Source organism: Ciconia boyciana, chromosome 2, assembly GCF_034638445.1.
Source record: "Ciconia boyciana chromosome 2, ASM3463844v1, whole genome shotgun sequence".
NCBI classification, from domain to species: Eukaryota; Metazoa; Chordata; class Aves; order Ciconiiformes; family Ciconiidae; genus Ciconia; species Ciconia boyciana.
In genome coordinates this window covers 97585263-97592596 of record NC_132935.1, presented here as the reverse complement: position 1 = coordinate 97592596, position 7334 = coordinate 97585263, and positions in this window count along the sequence as shown.

Sequence of the window (7334 nt, the reverse complement as noted above, 5' to 3'; positions counted from 1 at the left end):
GCAGGGCATGCAAAAGCAGCTGTAATTTCTTATCAGAATATAAATCAAGTCATTTAAAAAAGTGTAAATTAAAAAATGGGAAGTCAGAGAGAGACCTCCAGCAGGAATTTAAAGCTATTTGAAAGAAAATTATCCTCACTGAAAAAGTTTTATATATTCAGCATAGGTGCCAGCAAACATCCAGCCTGAATATGACATGGCAGACCGCTGAAATTTAGAAACCTTTAAAAACCTGTTAAGAGCAATTGAATAGCATTGTGAGTGTTGCAGGACTGGTACACACCAAGAATTACTCCTTCACTCCAGCTTGCGTTATCCTAGTAAGTATATGTATGTATGAGACAGGGCATACCTAGAGGATTCTTGCTTCGTATCAAAATACCTCAGCTGACTACAGTAATGAAAAAAATACATCCTATACTTTTACTTAATCTCATACTCACTGTAAAGAGTGAGTTACAGGAGGCCAGGAGAACCAGAAGGTAGCAGGGACCAGTGCAGGTAGGTAACAGCCTTTCAGAAGAGTGCTGCTGCAAAAACCGTATCAAGAACCTGTGAATGAGAAGGCAAGAGAGTAGCACCTATTAGTGAATTGAAAGTATTGAGAAACAAGCTAGCCTTAAAGCTGTTCACGCCTAAAGCTTAGGTCAGTCTTTTAGGACACACTATCACTCCCTGTGCTGTTTATACAAAAGCAGAGACCATGCAAGTGCTGGGGAGATTCAAAACTAACACCAAGTTCGCTTTTTGCGGGGCTCTTCGTCACTAGGGACTAGCAATAAATGTTATGATCCTCCACCCCATCCCCCCAAATTGTGCATGCTCTTATGTTCTTGAGCTCTCAGCCTGTATTTTCATGTAACATACAAGCCAAGCAATTCAACCGTGCCCCTGTTAAGTCGCGTTTGCGAAACTGAGCCTGGAAAGGGAAGTTTCCTGACGATTACAGAAGAGAGGCTGGAAAGATCAATTGATATAACCTGGTCATGATCCATCTATTATTCAGAGGAAGTAATTGGGCAGATAGTGTTACAATCGCTAACACTTTCACACAGGTGCAGCTTCATCTGCTTCTGCTCTTTTTGGCACAGGGCTATTAGATGTTCAGTCCAAAGTCTAGTTTAGGTATAGGGTGAAATTAGTAGGATGAACCTTTATGAGCCAAGGGAGACCAGTGTCAAACACTTGGAGGAAAATCAGCAGACAAGAAGACTGAAGAAGCCTAATACTAGGCTGTACCTTGCAGACATTTGGTTTAAGATTTGCAAAAGACACTGTCAAACAGCAAATATACTCTCTAAAGCCTCAAATGCACATTTTTACGGTTGGATAGGGTTCATTGTTTAGCTAACACTGAGACTTCATTAAAGGAGATTGTCCCCTTCTCTCATGTGGACATCCACAGTCAGGGGCAACAATCTCTTGATCAGCCATAGCTGCATATTTTCATACTGATCGCAGCGCTGATGAGTACTGGGTTTTCAGAGGGGTATGCCGGACTGTTTGGTCTCAGAAGATGCCTATCAGTACTCATTCCTCCTGCACTTCCAGAACTCAGTCTGACCTTTAGGTACGGACTTGTTTTGCAACAGGTCAGACTATTTAGACTTCTGTCTGTTTGTTTTGGTTTTAAATGAAGGCATTATTTCTTCAAAACTCACAGCTCTACAAGTTCCAGGTTCAAAACTGGAACTGTTTGAACTTATTCAATGAATCTTCTACCACTTGTAAGTCAGTATTTTGACAGCAGGAACAATAGCCCATCATGCAATCTCTGGCATTTAATAAAAGCTTGCTTTACTCTTTCTGTTTAATTATTGGAGTAATAAATCTCTCCCTTACAGTTTATTTAAAGTACCTCTCAAACACATGATCCACACACTACATTGCATGTGCTCAGAGGCCCCTCAGCAAAGGCAAGAACATTCAACTACTGCATTACAAAGTTACTAGAAAACTCACCTCAAACCTATGGTAAAGGGCAGAATATTGCTGTTATTTACATTGTTGAAAGTTTACAACAGCGACTCACCATTTATTTTTTCAACTGGAAGTTTCCACAGGGTATCTCAAAGATGTTTATAGCTTAGATTTAACAGTTTTCACCCTGTTGAAATAATCAGCTGGATGACTTCAGTTAGCAGAGGCACTCCAAAGACCATTTAGCCTAATTGAAAATAAACCAAAAACCCCACACCATTTAAATTCAGAAATCTGAAGTCTTTACTATATTATTAACCTACTTGAAACCTGTACTCAGAAGCTGACAAAGTTAAACTTAAAAACATACCTTACCAATCCAAAAAGGAGTTCACTTTAAATGCAAAGGACCACCAAAGGCTGAAGTCCTTCCTTCCCTCCCATTTTATTGCAGGATAATACACTATTATAAAATAAATACAAATAGCATGAACAAACTTGTCTTCTGTGTTTGTTAATACTATACCCTAGCATACTTCTCAATCAAGATATAAATTGTCAGATACAGAAGGCAATATAAGTGCTGTTATTTCTATTGTGATAATAGCAAAAAGTTTCAATAAAGACTGGGATTCCACATTAAAAAAATTGTTTTAAAAAAGCCCCTTTTGGATTCAGTCACCTAGAATTCATCTTTCTGCTCCAAAATAGGGTTGAGATTTTCTTTATATACACATTAAAAAAAAAAAGGGGGGAAAATGTTCTACAACACTGTGTCCTCAAATCACCATGTTTATCTGAAACCAATCTGCCAAAAGGATAGTTGACCAGGATCCTCTCTGTCTGAAAAGAAATTACCCTGACTGCCAAACACATGGTAAGTCCTTTGCAAAGATTAAAAAGCAAGACCCCGTCTTGGCACTGGAGTGTTTCTTCCTCAATTATATCCTATCTGAAACAGGAATCTCGGAGTTTTGGAGGTGGGAGGAATGAGTTATAGAAGTCAATAACTCACATAAAACCCCACAACCACACAACACCACCACCCCATCACACTCCATGTTTTTTTAGGGTTTTTTGTTGTTGGGTTCCCCCCCCCTTCAACCAAATGGGCAATCTCTTTAACGTAGCGCAAACTAATCACTACTGCTATCTACAGAATGGCAGAACAGCAGGATAGCATTAAAAAGGGGTTTCTTTACTCTGATAGGATGCAATAACAAGCTGAAGGGTGATTAGGTCTATTTTATTTCCCCATCCTAGAGCTAGGGAGAAGCAAACTGCAAGAAAACCTTTGGTTTTCTGTTACTCTGGTAGACATATCCAACCAAAGATGCCAGCTTGGTGAAGTTGGGTACATAAGACTCAAGAAGAGAATTTGTTAAAACAAAATGTTCAAAGAACAGTAGGAGGAAAGAGTCAACAGAGCTGTAGCTTGAAAATGTCTTTTTAGTTTCTAGACTTTTGTTGTTGTTGTTCACAGTGTTTTCTTGTGCAGAAAGATGACCAGTGATACATACACAAACCTGAAGAACTAGAATTTGAGCTTTGTTCACATTTGAATACCTCCAGAATCTCTGCTTCGGAAATACATTTCATATTTAGGAACAGAGGAACCTGACCGATTAGAAAGCCAAAGAGGACTTCACTTTCTAAAACACACAGTGGAATGATAGCAAGCTTTAATGCAATGGCCATGCACCGACAGACGTGAGTCTTAAGTTTGGCTATGCAAGGCTCAGTCCTGACTTGCATTAGCAAATACAGAAGACAAAACCATCATGTTTAGTAAATTCCTAAAGAATTCCCAGTTTGTCACTGGATGCCTGTAAAAGGTGCCAAGTTAGAGCCGCACTACGTGGAAAGAAAGGAGGTGGACCAAAGAAAACACCCACTGTAGCAAGTCAAATAGAAGTAAAGTCTCAAGGAGAGATTCCTTTCCGTCTCAGTTTGTTGCCTCCTCTCACTTTTACTGTTTCCTTACTACCTGTCACCAGCCAAGAGATTTTGCCCTGGATTCCCAAACCAACACACTACTGTTCTAATTCTTTATAAAAAAAAGAATCCATTTCTTTTGCTAGTCACATAAAGAGTAATTTAACATTTAAATAAGTGTGCCAGCTCTGGATTTTGTCATCTGCTCCTGTAGTTTTTATTCTGACTTTTAGAAGTATTCATTTTATATAGCACAATGTTAAGCATGCTACCAGCCATAAATAAAAAATAATGTCTTGAGTACCGGACACCGTAAGCAAAGATAAAGTTGGGAGGAAAAAGATGAGGATGAATAGTTTCAGTCCCTAAGCTCTAAGCCTTTAAATGCTAAGATTTTTTACCTTTGTAGACATAATATTCAGAAGCAGCATTAAAACAGAACTGAAGGTGAGGATTATTGCTTCGGTCATTATCTAGAAGGGCAGTGTGGGAGGAAAGGGGGAGAGAAGGGAGGAAGAGAAAGCATGCACAAGCCAAGATCACCACCTAGTGACACAACTTTTGCTTTGCAGGTGGTTTACTTAAGTATTATACAAGTTACTGTGCCGGAGAAACAAATATACAATAATAATCCTCTAATGTAAGGATTATATATTCCCTCAGGATTAGGAAAAAATTCAGAGCATATGGTGTGGTGCAGTAAGGTACTTAATACTTTGTTGATTCTTTTTGCTTGTTTTAAAAAAAAAAAATCAAGAAAAAAATTTTCTTGAATTTGTGGAAGATTAATTTGGAAAGGCACCTGTTCTAATATTCCCTAAACTAAAAATTTAAATAACTAATAAGTTAAATGTTATTTGAACCAGAACAGTTTTTAAATGAGTTATTTTGGCACTACTCAACAGGGGCAGGAGTTCTCTGAACTGATGGGACCCTGAAAAACACAGAACCAGAACTCTGTGCAAGAGGAAGCATCCCTCCTCAATGAGGGCAGCAGCCCTGGATGCATACCTTCATGCAGCACCTGGCTCTGAAGGAGTGCCAGGCGAAGTAGGAAGATTCCCTAGAATCTGTCTTTAATTCTTCCAACAGAATACATTATTCTTTTCTTCTGTATATCACTACTTTCTTTCCCTCCCCGGACAGCACTGCCATCATTCAAAATGGTAAACTTGAGGCATGATCTTTGATGTGGATATCTACACTTTTATGTTCAGAATAGTAAATCTCTCCTACAGATAGGACAAGTGTGTTGAAAACTAGCCTTTCAAATGAAGGTCATGCCATCTACCCTCTTATTATTGCAGTACCTTTTTTCCCCAGCCCCGAGAAATACACCTGTCCTTGCTCCCTCCCCCTTTCACACAGAATCACAGAATTGTATAGGTTGGAAAAGACCTTTAAGATCACCAAGTCCAACTGTTAACCTAACGCTACCAAGACCACCACTACACCATGTCCCTAACCACCTCATCCAAACGTCTTTTAAATACTTCCAGGGATGGCGACTCAACCACTTCCCTGGGCAGCCTGTTCCAATGCTTGATAACCCTTTCAGTGAAGTAAAATTTCCTAATATCCAGTCTAAACCTCCCCTGGCACAACTTGAGGCCATTTCCTCTTGTCCTATCACTTGTTACCTGGGAGAAGAGACCGACCCCCACCTCTCTACAACCTCCTTTCAGGTAGTTGTAGAGAGCAATAAGGTCTCCCTTCAGCCTCCTTTTCTCCAGGCTAAACAACCCCAGTTCCCTCAGCCGCTCCTCACAGGACTTGTGCTCCAGACCCTTCACCAGCTTCGTTGCCCTTCTCTGGACACGCTCCAGCACCTCAATGTCTCTCTTGTAGTGAGGGGCCCAAAACTGAACACAGTATTCGACTGCGGCCTCACCAGTGCCGAGTACAGGGGCACGATCACTTCCCTACTCCTGCTGGCCACACTATTTTTGATACAGGCCAGGGTGCCATTGGCTTTCTTGGCCACCTGGGCACACTGCTGGCTCATATTCAGCCGGCTGTCAGACACACTACAAAGATCCTTGCCATAACCCAGTACATCCTAGGTCTTGGCCACCCCATCCCTTGCTCTGCTTCTCCATCCCATCTAGAGTTCCATGCTTTTGTTTCAAGGTATTCCATAGCCACTCAAGCCATCTTACACACTATCAAGGTATTTTCACCCACATCCAGTGGGCCTGTCACATCACTATCCAGCAGTCATTAACTTCTCAAACACTGTTATGCTTTATCCCTAATCACTCAAGTTACTTAGCTTTGTGATAATGGGATTAATTATGGCTTTAAAAAATTATTTAAACAGTATCATTTTAGTATGCCGAACAATGCTGTATATTACCTTGTACTTCCCATTCTGTCTTTTGATGAGTTTTCTACTGTCTTACCCTTAGTTATAGCCTGTTTGGGGTAGGTCAAGTGCGTGCATGCTTGCACGCACAACAGGGGAACAGTCAGAGACTAAAGCTCTAAGCTACCCAGTCATAGGAACAGGGCTGCATGCCTCTCCCAGGTAGCGGCTGAACAAAAAATGAAGCAATGGCTCATGCTGAATAGTTAGTGGAAAGCAAATAACATTTAAATCCTACAATGAGGGAGGGTACTAGGAATTGTACTAAAAGCAGAAGCTACACCCGGTAAGCTCTTGAAATAGAAAGGCATGCATTAGATGCCACTGGTGCAGCACTGAAGAAAGAACAAATAGTGCAGGCACTAGAAACATTCTTTTTTAAGGCAGCATTTTTTTTTTTTTAATAGCAGCAGGGACAGTTTAGACAGCTCTGAAGTAAAATGCAATCACTGTACAAAGGTACTGCTCAGCTGATAGTTAGGCGCTGTGCAATAGCTTCTATTGCACATAGAAGCGCATAGGATAGCTTCATCTGGTTTTGGAATAGTTGCATTAAAATACACTACATGTTAAATAGGAAGCTATATGCTCAGACAACTGATTACTCTGGCTCCCCTTCTACTGATAAAATGTTAAGCTGCTGTTCTACAACAATGCTTTCATTCAACTTTTAACAATTTAAAAAACTCTGCTACTGCCAATATCTATCATGCCTGGAATGTCAGTAATCAGTGTTGTTCTATAATCCATCAATGCAGTTGGGCTGATACATGCCATAATTTGGACAAAAGGAACATATTTGAAATAAAAATCAGGTCTTCATGCTCTCTGAATAATTAAAACATGTATCCTATTTTACAGTTGAATAAGCTCCACCTACACTGTACTTCTGTGCCCAAGCTTACTAGAAATACTTTAAAAAGAGAAATAACAGGTATTATTTTTAAAAGAAAGGGTAAAAAACCCCATTATTTACACAAGTATAGCCAGTATGAGAAGTTCAACTAAACATGGACCTACATAAAAAATTCTGTATTTCACATCTATATTTATAGCTACATACACTTATGTAGACATGCTATATAATTTACAATATATAAAACCTATTAATGTG